Source organism: Pteropus medius, unplaced genomic scaffold (genome assembly GCF_902729225.1).
Source record: "Pteropus medius unplaced genomic scaffold, Ma_sr-lr_union100, whole genome shotgun sequence".
NCBI lineage: Eukaryota > Metazoa > Chordata > Mammalia > Chiroptera > Pteropodidae > Pteropus > Pteropus medius.
In genome coordinates, this window is record NW_024340696.1 from 17,878,915 (window position 1) to 17,890,913 (window position 11,999).

Genomic DNA, 11,999 nt, shown 5'->3' on the forward strand with positions numbered 1-11,999 from the left:
CTAGGGCGTGTCCTCAGGCTGGGGCGGGGCTTAGCCGAGGCCGTTGCCTTCCCGGAGGACCGTCGGGAGGGGGACCGTGGAGTGACTGAGCCCAGCGCTGCGCAGTCGAAAGCTGACTGAGGCGCGAGCGGGAGACTCCAAGCTTGCAGCGCAGAGCAAAAAGCAGAGCCAGCAGGTGAGAAAGGGTCAGGGGGAGGCCAGCTGGACAACCAGTAGCAAAGCTAGTTTTCGCCCCCGTTTCCAGAGAATGCTTGGGCAGCTTTCTTGCAACAAGTGACAGGTCGGGCCACGAAGGCAGCTGGTGGATGAGAAGGAGCAAAAGTTCCCCGGCTCCGCCATGCACCAGCTGTGTGACTCTCGGCCCGGCCCCCCACCGGCTCTGGACCTCTCCGGTTCCAGTAAAAGGAGGAGGCTGAACCAGGTGAACTCCATAGTCGCGTTGCTCTTTCTCACTAAAACCCAGGAAGATGAGGTCTGGTAGGTGAGAGCCGACTGCAGTTCAGCCACAGGTATTAAGATCGCGCTGCCCAGACAGCAGTTTCTCTGCCTGCAGAGTGGCACTGAGCAAAAGGAAGTTCCTGTGAGTGTGAAGCGAATTGCCTTAGAGGTCACACTGGTTACTTGGATGGGGCTTGAACCCACAAACCCAGGGGGAGTGGAGCCCAGGTCAGAGAGGTTTCAGTCTCCCCTTCCCGGCAACTCTGAGACGCACTATAACTTTGGGTGGGAAACTCAACGGGGCTTTTGTCCTGCCTCAAGGGCTTTTCCAGGTGAGTTAGCCTGGGAGGCCTGGGGCGGAAAGCAGGGGACGAGTTTGCATCCGGGTGAGTGGGGGAGAGAAGGGAAAACCCCGCCTAACTTTGGGTCCAGAGTCAAGCCCAGGGCCTGGGGCTCTTGCTGCGTGCCCAGGATTACTTCCTGGGTCTGGAGGCTTCTGTCCTTGGTGGCGGCAGGTGCTCTGTGCCAGGACTGTGGTTTCTGGGCAGCCTAGTTCAGTGGTCAAGGGCTTGGGCTTTGGAACCAAACTGATTCGGATTCTACTCCCTCTCCAAGCTTCAGTTTCCTCATCTGTAAAATGGGGATAATGACAATACCTAATGGCAGTAGTAAGGAATTGATGGAATAATGTGTATACAGTGCTTAGCAAGGCTCCAGGAACCCAGTGAGGCCTCACTACATGACAGCTGCTCTGATGTGATGGGCAGATGGTGGGCTGGCTTCCTGCCTGGGAATGAGCCTGTTTTTCGAAGGTCAGAGGCTGGCTACATCCCCTTCTGACCTTATGAGAGCCAGAAATTGCCGACTTCCACTAACATCACTTTGTCCATTTTGGGATTGGTTCAGAGTGTCATCTGGACCAGAGTGGCTGAGTTTTCCATAATATTGCTTGAGGTTGGTGGGCGTCCAATTAAATAAATGCAAAAATGTTTACTGAGCACCTACTGTATATTAGATGGCTCAAGGGAATACAGAGATACACAGGACCTGGCCTCTGCCTTTGTTTTGAGTTGCTGAAAATGAGGGCTCCCCATCCTCACTCACCAGACCCCTGCTGGAGAGGATAACTCACACCCAGGGCTCAGGGCCAGATGAGATTTCATGGGTCTGTACTGCTCTGGTGGCTGGAATCCAGCTCTCAAATTGCACGCTTGGCTTGGGCTGGAGGTGAGGAGCAGTGTGGGCACCTGTCGTCTGTTTGATCAGGTTGGGCACTGAAGGAGACTGGGATTGCTGCATGCTGGCTCCCTGCATCTCCTGGGAAGATGGGCCCTACACTTTGGAACCAGTTGGAAAGTGTTGTGGGACAGACTGATTGAAGGCTGCACTATGTGGAGGAGAGTATGTGTGTTTGTCTGTAAAGGTGGGGTGTACTTAGAAGAAGTGAGACACTGGAAACAGCAGGGCAGAGGGCGAGGGAGATTCCTGGAGTTGGCGAGATTGGGGCATCTGGGCTCCCAAGTTGTAGTTGGGGTTAGATCAACTTGGGGCCACAGACTCCCCTGTCCAAGTATTCGAATGGCATAAGATTAAAGTTTGGTATTGTGGGGAGGGAGAGGGTCAGTAGGTGGTGTCTGTCAGGGGAGAAAATTTTCATTTCAAACAGTGCTTAATAAGCATCTACTGGAAAGTCCTCCCCACCACCCTCCACCCCACATGAGGAATGACAAATGATGACACATTGATCCCATCCTTAGTTGCTTAATGTCTGGGAAGAAACTAAGACAAAGCTACCAGTGACTCTGATAGGAGATAAAAGAAGAAAAGATTAGAGGGGTCTTCAGGAAAGCTTCATGGAGGAGGTGGAATTTTGGGTGGACTTTAAGGATTGGAAGGGTTTCAGCAGACACAACAGAAGACAATGTTTTGGGCAGAGGAAAATGTCTAGGCAAAGCCAAGGAGCTTAGAGTGTTCAAGGAATTTTTAAGAAACTGATGGGTTGGAACCATGCAGGAGTGTGAAGGGGGAATGGTAGATTGGATTAACTTGTGGAGAGCCTTGAATGCCAAGGTGAGATGTTTGGATTTGATTTGTAGAAAGTGAGAGCCACTGAAGGTTTCTGAGCAGGGAAGTGACACAGTCAGAGTGACACTTTAGGAAAGGCAGACAGTCTGCTAGATGTGCTGGAGTGGGTGACCCAGTAGCCAAGGGATGGATAATGAACTGATTGCAGAGGCAACAGGGAAGAAGGGCCTGGGGGCGTCTGGGGGCATCTGGGGGTATCTGCAGCTGGGGTAAAGAAAAGGCACTATCGGAAAGGTGAGAGGGGACCCAGGGCAGTGTGGGAATGGAGAGCGTCCCAGTGTATGGCCTGTGTTTCTTTCTGTCCCCCACCCAGCCTAGACCATAGTGCGTAGCAGGGGCTCAGGAAGGTGGTGGATTGGGTGGGTGCGGAGCACTGGGGAGGGTGATGAGTGCTACAGGGTGATAGAGAGGGAGCCGCCCAAGGAAGCCCTGTGTTTGCCCATGATGGGGAAACATGTGGCAGAGCTTGAGCCAGTCCGTGGTGAGTTTGGGAGCAGGGTGGGTGGGAAGAAGCGCCTTCGGCTCACTCCCTCCTAACCCCAGCTTAGGGAGAGCTGGGGTGAGAGGTTAGCCAGTGGGGGCACAAATTTCCCATGCGCAGGGTTGGATTTTGGTTCCCCAGGGGCTCCTCTGAAGTTTCTGCCACGTGGGGCAGTCCCCTCTCTCTTGAGGCCTCAGACTTTAAAGCCACTGCTTGGAAGCTTCTCCTCCCCATTTACCCCTACCTACTCCACTCTCTTGACCCTGAGACCCAATTCCTGTTCCCCCTGAGGACCAGACAGCCCCCTTCTGGCACAGGGCTCCGCTGACCCAAGGCCTGAGCATTCCTTTGGGTTTGGAGTGTCTCGGGCCAGCTGGCACCTCCTGATTTTGGCTCGGCCTTAACCCCTTGCTCCAAACTGTTATACCCACTTCCTTCACCCCACAGGAAGGTTATGATTTAGTCAAGAGCATCCAACCATCAGGAATTGGCTCTGGGAGAGGCAGGAGAGAGGGAAGAGCCTGGGCCCCTCTGTGGAACGGAGTGGGGCCATGGGTGGGGAGCTGGTTTAATCTCAGCAGGAACTGCCCTGCCTACCTGCTTCCCCTCCTCTGAGCCTGGATCTGAGGAGCCAGGAGGGAAGCCCAAAGGTAAACATAAGTGGTGTGCTCTGCCTTGCTTCCCTCTTCCCTTCACGTGGCTGCTGTGAGGGGGAGGCCAGCCACGGGCCCGGTTGGTGTCTGAGGGCCCGCTGGCTCCTGACTCACTCTCGGGGGGCTGGTTCCTGACTCACTCTCGGGGCTTCCCCTACACCGTGGTTTTCCTGTCAGCAGCTGATTCACTCTGCGCAGACATGGAGAAACTGCTGAGGGGAGGGAAGAGGCCAGCATTCTAGTTTCTTGAAGTTAGTTCCAGCTCTTCTGTTTACAGGCCGTGGGACCTTCCGTAAGTTCCTTTTCCTCTCTGGTCTTCGCTTCCGTGCTCTGCTGACTCCTTTTCACTTGGCTCGCAGGGGTTCTGTAACCCAGGATCTGTCATTTGTAAAGTAGGGCACATGTGAGTGCACACCCGTGTGTGTATGGGTGTATGTGTGCACACACACACACATATACAACACAGGCTCTCCATGCAGAGTGGAAGTGGACGATTCCTCTCAAACATGCAGCACTTGGTCCCACCTGCTCACCTTTGCTTACCTCCCACCGGAAGTACCCTCCCCTCCCTTCTGCCGGTCTGCAGATAGGGACATGGTGTAGCATGGTGGTGAAGAGTTGGACTTGGAGCCAGAACCTTGGCCCTGCCCATTCCTAGCTATGTGACCTTTTCTGAGCCTCAGTTTCTGAATCTGAAAATTGGGATGATAATTATAACTACCTCTCTGTGGGGCGCGAGATAAAACAAAAAGTCCATGTGAGGCTTAGCAACTGTCTCCCCAGCTCACAGTGACTGCTCCATAAATGTGAGCTGTTGTTCTTTGCTGCCTCTGGCCTGTCCTTCAAAGCTTGTACCAGGCTGCTTTTCAGGCCTCCAGAACATTCTCCAGAGTACCTGCCTTCTTCATGGGCCCTCTGTGCCTCTCCAACGTAGGTGTGTACGTGCCACAAGATGCTAATCATTTCCGGCCGTGGTGACCCCTGGCTCTTTGTGGGGGTAGCTGGATTTCCCCACCGTGACTCTAAGCTTCCTGAGGGGGAGGTAGGTCTGAATGCCAGTGGCAGACTTTCTCCATACCCCCTCCGTTCCCTCCTTCCTCTCTCTCCATGTTTGTCTGTACCAAGTACTTCCCTCTTTGCTGCTGTTTTGTGTCACATGGAGTGTCTCCGTGAACCTTCCCAGGCAGGGACTCCCCTGTGCATTTCTGTGTCTTTGACTCCTGGCTCAAGGCTGGCATACAGCAGACACTCAGGAAACGATGGTTAAATGAATATGTAAGTGATTCTCTTCGGGGTGGCCCCGCAGGACCCAGCTTGGTGCCAGATCCTCTGTGACAAAGGTGGAGCCAGGAAGCAGAGTCCGATACCCCTGTCTTGCCTTCAGTCCTGCCCTCCTGGCTCCTGGAAGCTGGGTCCAGGCGGGTGGAAATTGTCTGCCAGCCTGGGATTGCTTCACTCGAGGCTTCGGCTTTCCTGGTGAGCCCTGCCTTCCCCGTCCTGAGAGAGAAACAGCTGGACTTTCTCAAGCCCCAGCCTGGTGAGGGGCCACTCTGGCCCTTAGTGAACCCTGACTCAGCCAGAAAAGGCACCTTCAAGTCAGCAGTTATTTGCAGAAAGTGCTACTGCCCTGTGAGGGCCCGGGCTCAGGGCTCGGGGAATGGGCAGGGGCTACCCAGGAGGCCCGGCCCTGACATTATCTCTCCAGACCACCAGCTAGGAAGCTCTGGGAAGCACCTCCACTCTTTCCTCCAGCTTCTTTCCCTGCAGTGGGGCTTCTGCCCCTTCTTTGGGCCCCACCCTTGACTCCCTGATCTGTTGAGGAGTGATCCAGGGTGGCAGTTGTTGAGAATTCTGGGCCTAGGCTCATAGAGCTGATGCAGAAAAGTAGACAGTGCTGGAGGCTGGGCGTTAGGAAGCCTGGCTTCAAATCCTGGCTCTGCTGTGACTTTTTCCAGGGAGGTTGTACTCTAGGCTGGTTTTCTTACTCTTCAGGCAGCAAGTGCCCTGGAAACCTGCCTAGGGTCCAGCTGGGCTTGGCCCTGGAGAGTGAGGAAAGAACCACAGGCAATGTCGTGGACTCTGGAACCAAACTGCCTGAGAATAATTCCCACTTCTGCTATTTACCTGCTGGGTGTGACCTTAGGCAAGTGTCTTAACCTCTCTGTGCATCAGTTTCAGCATCTGAAATGGAGATAATAGTTCTTACCTCGTAGAATTGTTTGAGAATGATATGAATGAATGTATGTGAAGCCTTTGTGAGTGTGCCTGGCACAGAGAAGTGCTGTACATGTACAAGCTGTTTTTGGTGGTGTTGCGATTATTAATAGGAAGCAGGATTTAAATCTCTGAGGGCAGGGGAGCTTGGTGAATAGCTTGAGTCTGAGGATCAGGAGACCTGGGTTCTGATTCCAGCTCATCCTTTACTTGCCATGTGACCTCAGGCAAGTTACAACCTTGTTGGGCTGCAAAAATATAACTATTATCCTGCATTTGGTACATTTGGCATTTGTAAGCAAGGCACATGCGATGTCACAGGGAGCAGTTGCAGAGTTTTGTTCAGTAAAAGGACTTCCTGGTGCCTGGCCTAGGCTCCTGCCCTGAGCAGCCAGTGTAGGTGGGCAGGTCCCAGTGCTGCCACGGAGACACTTCAGACACAGAATGGCAGAGCTCTTTCCTTTACTGTACTTCACAAGACCAGAAAGTAGATGAATGTGCTTACATATCCACATCCTAGCGGGATTATGTAGATCAGATTGCAGACCTTTATTTTTCTTTTACTTTCCTCTAATTTCTGAATCTTCTGTAGTGAGCCTATATTTTATGCTTAAGAAAGAACATATTTATACAATAAAGCTATCGAAAAACTTACTATACATATTTAAACACAAATGTGTTAGATGAACTTGGGATCACATTGAGCTTTTTGTTGTTGTTAATAAAGCATGTTTTTTTCAAAGGGGGGTGGGGTGTTGGTTTGAAGTGAATTATCAATTTGTCTAGCCTCAAAAGACCGAGGGTATGTCTATGGAGGGAGTGGCTATGGCCACTAGCCTCAGAGCCTGGGAGACCACAGTCTGTTATAAATGGGGGTGTCGCCCAGCTTCCATTGTGGTGGACACACCCTCGGTGCTGCATGGTGTTTAGAAAGCTTTTCAACAAGCTTTTCAACAGTCCGTGACACCAGTGGGTTTAATCTCCTCATGTTGAAAATAGGGAAAGGAATATCTAATTCAGGGGCTGGGGGGAAGCTGTGAGAGTTGAAGGAGCTTAACACATGTTGAGGATTAGCAGGAACCCTTTTTCTACTTTTACATTTAGAACCAACTGAAAAGAAAACAGTTGACAAAGATGGAGCTCCAGACATTGGCGTCATTACTGAGAAGGCCGGCTGGAGAACGTAGCTTTAGATCTGGAGTCCAGAGTTACTAACCATCTGCCCTGGCACTAGCAGAGTTATCTGTCCGGTCACAGGTGGTGTTGGAAAGGGGCCTGCCACCCTGCAGAACACAGTCCAGAGAGAACACTTCCTGCAGGTAGCTTGGCTCTGCCTGAGGCTGGGCCCTGCTGAGCATGCCCTGTCTTCCAGACGAACCAATCAGATAAGCCACTGTTGGTCCAGGCAACGAAGTGAGCGTGAAGGGGAGGAGCGAGCAAGGCCAGAGGTGTTCCTTCCGTAGAGGTCCCTCGTCATGGAAACAAGTGGAGAGGGAAATATATGTTCCTCTCATAAATGTAAGGCACTTCGAATGCTATCTCAAATGCGGTAAGCACTCAATAATTGTTCATTTGTCGTTGCCGATAATGATAACAATCAGTAATTCCACTGTCTTAAGAGATAGAATATTAGAATGTTGTTGCAATGGGACTGGATGAAACATCTTCCTCTACAGAGGAAATAGAAACTCAACAGGAGTGGGGAGGAGTGATTTGTAAGAGGTTCCATGATGAGTAAACGGTTAGGCTTTAGGTCACTGTTGGTCACCTAGGCAATGACCTCTCTGAACCTCTGACCTCTCTGCAGTAGAGGTGTAACTGGGACAGACAGGATGTGTTATCTACTCTGGCACTGGACATTTAGAGGTTCTCTAAAAGCCTCTCTGATTTTCTTTCTCTCTGCCACAAACCCTGTCCTGGCAGGGTCCAGCGGGTTCCTTTTTTGCTAGCAGACTGTATAGCATGGTGTCATGCTTCTCAAACTTTGTGCATATCAGAAATCCCCCCCTGGAGTGGGGGGGGGTATTTCTTAAGCTTTGCCTGTAGCCAGAGAACCACCTGAGTTGTTGTGCTTACAGCTTGGGCTTCTTCCAAGACCTAGGTATGGGCCAGCTCTTCCACACTATCTGCTTATCTTTGGGCAAGTTTCTCAACCTCTCAGAGCCTTGGTTTCCTTATCTGTGAAATGGAGAATGATACTGGTACCTCTCTCATGGGCTTACTTGAGAATTTAATGAGATAATGGTTGTAAGTAAAATGCTGAGCGGTGGGCTCAGCTCAGAATGCACCCTCCAAACAAGCCAGAGGATAAGTATGATCATGATAAACAAAGGCTGCTCCTGCTACTCTTTTGGAGGAGTGACAGAGTTCTCCTCTCCAAAGACAGGTCCCTGATCTGGAGCGAAGGAGATTTCCAGGGCCGCTTGGAGCTCCAGGGGTCAGGAGGGCCTTAGGCCTTTGTCGGCTTAGTCCTTAATCAGACTGTGTGAGCCCTGCCTAGATCCGAGTGCTCCTGGATTAGAGTTGAGGGCCAGGATGGGTGCTTGTGACTAGATTAACAGGATCATGCTCTTTTAAGTGGCTCTAGAGTTCATTGAGTCTACTCAGTCTGGACAACATCCAGCCTTTGCTTACATACCTCAAGGCTTAGAGAGCTCACTACCTTTCCACTCTGGACAGATCTCTTTAAAAATATGGTATAGAATTTAAGCAAACCCACCCTCCCTTAGCTTCCGCTCGTTGGTCATGCTTGTTTTGTTGATCATGCTTGTCGAGAACACATGGAACGTGAACACTCCCTAAGGGGACCAGGTCTTCTTTGTAGCCAGGGTTGCCCCAAGCCACTGATTCCGATGTAGGAAAGAGATGTTTCTGTCAATATTTTAAAAAACCTCATCTCCATCTGAACCAAATGGGCACTTAAACAAATAACTTTCTAATGATCGAAGACATAGTTTTTTTAGTGGGAAAATTGGGAAGGTAAAGAACAGATGCGAAGGAGGAAACTGCCGTGCAGAGATAAGCGGTGTGAGCAGTGTGGTACACACGCACACACACACGACTGAGATCACACCACACGAACCACTTCCCGTGCTGCCGCGTGTTCAGGTGACGTTGTAAGGGAGGATTTTCCCACGTTACTCGGTATTCTTCCACAGCATGTTTCCCTGTTCCATCGCATGGCACCACCTGGACCTACTGTGACCCAGCGGAATGTTCCCCTGCTATTGCACATGTAGGTGGTTTTGAATTATTCATTAGGATCCACATTGCTACAGTGACCACTTTGTCCAGACATATACTTTGTGCTCAATTCTCCACAGAGCAAATTCCTAGAAGTGGCTTTCCAGTGAGGTGGTTTTTAAACTCAAGGCCTGAGGGCTATGTTCTCAGGGAAAAGCCTTCCCTGATACCCACCAGAATGTACACCCACATTTAGCTCCAGCCCCCCTGGTGGGAGGGACAGACTGTGCCCCTCAGTACTAGTTAGCAGACCCACCAAAGCACGAAGGGGGCAGGCTCTTTGGCGGGGGGGTGTGTGTGTGCGCGCGCGCACATGCATGCATGCACGTGTGTGTGAAAGACAGAAAGAGATATAGGGGAGCTTTTTCTCTTTGACTGACTTTTGACCCTCTCTCCTGGAGCCACTGGTGTCATTAACTAATTATGGGATCTCGTTACTATTTAATGACCTCTCTCCATTGTGACTCCTTCCTCCCCCAGCAGCCTTCTGGGAGCCAGGAAGTGGGGAGATGAGTCTGTGGGAGGACGTTTCTCTGGAGTAGGAGGTGGGTCATGGAGTGGTACAGTGCTTCTCAAACTGACATAGGCTTGTCTCTTGGAGGGGTTGTTAAAGCATGGATCGTACCTCCAGAGTTTCTGATTCTGTTGGTCTGGGGTGCAGCCTGGGAATGTGTATTTCTAACATGTTCCCAGGAGATGCTGTTGCTGCTGGAATGGGGACCATACTTGGAGAACCAGTGGAGTAGTGGAATGGGGCAGGGGCTGCTGTGTGGTGAATTTGATAAAGGCTCGAGTGAGGCCTGAATTCGCCTTTCCCTGCCCCCACCTCATTACCCGTCTCCAGTATGTGCTTTGTATATATTTATATTCAGGAGGATAAGAGGATTATCACCACCCCTATTTTATAGACAGGAAAACCGAGGCTCTGACAGGCGACCTGACATGTCCCAGGGTGCCCTGAGAGTTGGCAGGAGCATTGATAACCAGAACTCTGGCCCTGTCACCTCTCTCTGCTTCCCCCATGCAGGTCTAGTGCAGGAGCAGATGTGCCTTCCTTGAACATTGTTCCTGCCCCCAGGAGTCCCTGAGCGAGGGGGCCGGGAAGGCAGGTTTCCTGCTCACCGCCTCTGAGCCAGGGTCTTGCTCTACTTCTGCCCGCCTCTAGCCATTCAGGAACGTGATCTTCTTCCAAGATCTAGTGTCCTCCAGCCAGTTTATGTTCCCAGTTACTGTTCTGGGCAGGTTTCCCGGGAGCCTGGAAACTTTCTCCTGCTGAACTTGGGAGCTGCCTGGCAGGCACAGCAGAGGGAGAGGAGAGAACCCTCATCTGTTGAGCATCTAATGTGTGCCAGGCGCTGTCCTGGGCACTTTGCAGCCATAATGTCAGGTCATCTTCCCACCAGCCCCCTGCCCCAAGTAGAGGTTATCATCAGCCCTCTTTTATAGATGAGGAAACTAAGGGTCCTGGAGCGGAAATAACTTGTACAAGATCACAGCTGAAAGGGGCAGAGCTCGACTTTCAATCTCAAACTCCAAGGCTGGGTCCCCTGGTCTGGAGTGGCAACGGGTTCTGGACAGAAGGAGCTGGGATGTGGGGATGGTGGCCTGGGCCCCCCACTCACCACCCATGCAAAGGGGGCAGGGCTCCCCTGGGATTTAGGGTCTTGCAGTGGGAGGGCCCTGGCCTAGCCATCAGGAGACCCAGTTCAAATCGAGCCCTGCTGCCCGTGGGCTGTGTGACCTTGGGCAAGTCATTCCCCTGCTTGAGGCGTCCGAGTCCTATTTCTCATCATGATGCCTTATGCTTTATAGCTTTTAGCAGTGGACGTTTTCTCACATACTTAGTCCTGCAAGCCTCCCAGCACCTTGTGAAATAGGCAGCGAGGGTATTATTACCGAGCCCATTTTATAGATGATGACAGAGGCTTTGAGTGAGATGCCCAGGGTCCTACAGCTAAGGAGGTGCTGGAGCCAGGACTTGAATCTGTGTGGTCTTTGCTTCCCACCCCACCCTGCCTCCCAAGTAAGGAGGAAGAACTCTGGGCTTCTCGTTGTTTTCAGCCTCGGTTGGGCTGGGGGGTCTTGGGAGCGAGGGACGCAAATCTCCAGGAGAGGCTGGCCTGAAGTCCTCACTCGGGGCCAGGAACCGGGAAGATCAGGTGGCCCGGGCTGTCCTTGTTACCTGCTGCTGCCCAGGCCTGGGCATTTGAGACCTGAGTGGTGGGGGGAAGAGGGGTCCAGCCCAGCTCCCCACTCTCACCTGAACCCCTGGCTTTCCCTGGGTACTGCGCTTGCCTTCCAAATGCATAGTACAGGATTTTCCAGGCTCTCAGGCCTTGGAGCCCAGGCCCTGTGGTTTCGCCTGAGTGCCCTTGCCTCCTCCCCTGCCTCCTGACCTGACTGAGTCTTCCTCATTCTTCTAAGCCCAGCTCCAGCCACCATCTTCCTTCAGGGAAGCCTTGGTGCTCTGGCCAAGCCAACTCAACTGTCTCAGGTCTGTCCAATGAATGAACTGGCTAATCAGGTTGGTTAACTCTCCAGTGAGGCCATGAGAGCAGGGGCTGTGGCTGCTGTGGGTCCGGGACCCCCTTGGGGTCTGTCAGGCTAGCAGGGCTCAGAGCCCTGGGTCTGCATGGGCTGGAGAAAGCTGATCCCTCCACTAGCCATGAGCAATGGTCTCAGACCTGTGACTCTTATACTTTGTAACCCTGAGCAAGTCACTTATCTTCTGGGACTTCTGGCTTCCTTCTCCTAAAAATATGAGATAAAGTGTGCAAAACAACTACTGTTGACATCTGGTAGGTTCCAGGCGCTCAGGAAATGCCGATCCCTCCCCTCCCACCTCCACCCGCCCATTCCCCTTGAATCGGGCCTCTGGCTGGGCC

General features: G+C 52.1%; 1 protein-coding gene across 7 annotated transcripts in view; it reads left to right on the top strand.

Annotated features, from left to right (window-relative positions):
- CD82 (CD82 molecule) overlaps nt 1-11,999 on the top strand; it is a 54,619-nt gene that overhangs the window by 249 nt on the left and 42,371 nt on the right. For 2 of the 7 annotated variants that reach the window (XM_039867572.1, XM_039867585.1), the window contains exon 1: nt 23-175. The exons of 1 other annotated variant lie outside the window; for it this stretch is intronic. The gene's annotated coding sequence lies outside the window, so the exon portion shown is untranslated. Of the gene's footprint in view, nt 1-22; nt 176-3,480; nt 3,950-4,591; nt 4,700-11,999 lie in introns of those variants that run through there. 4 more of the 7 variants (XM_039867574.1, XM_039867573.1, XM_039867591.1 and 1 more) reach the window with 4 other exon arrangements.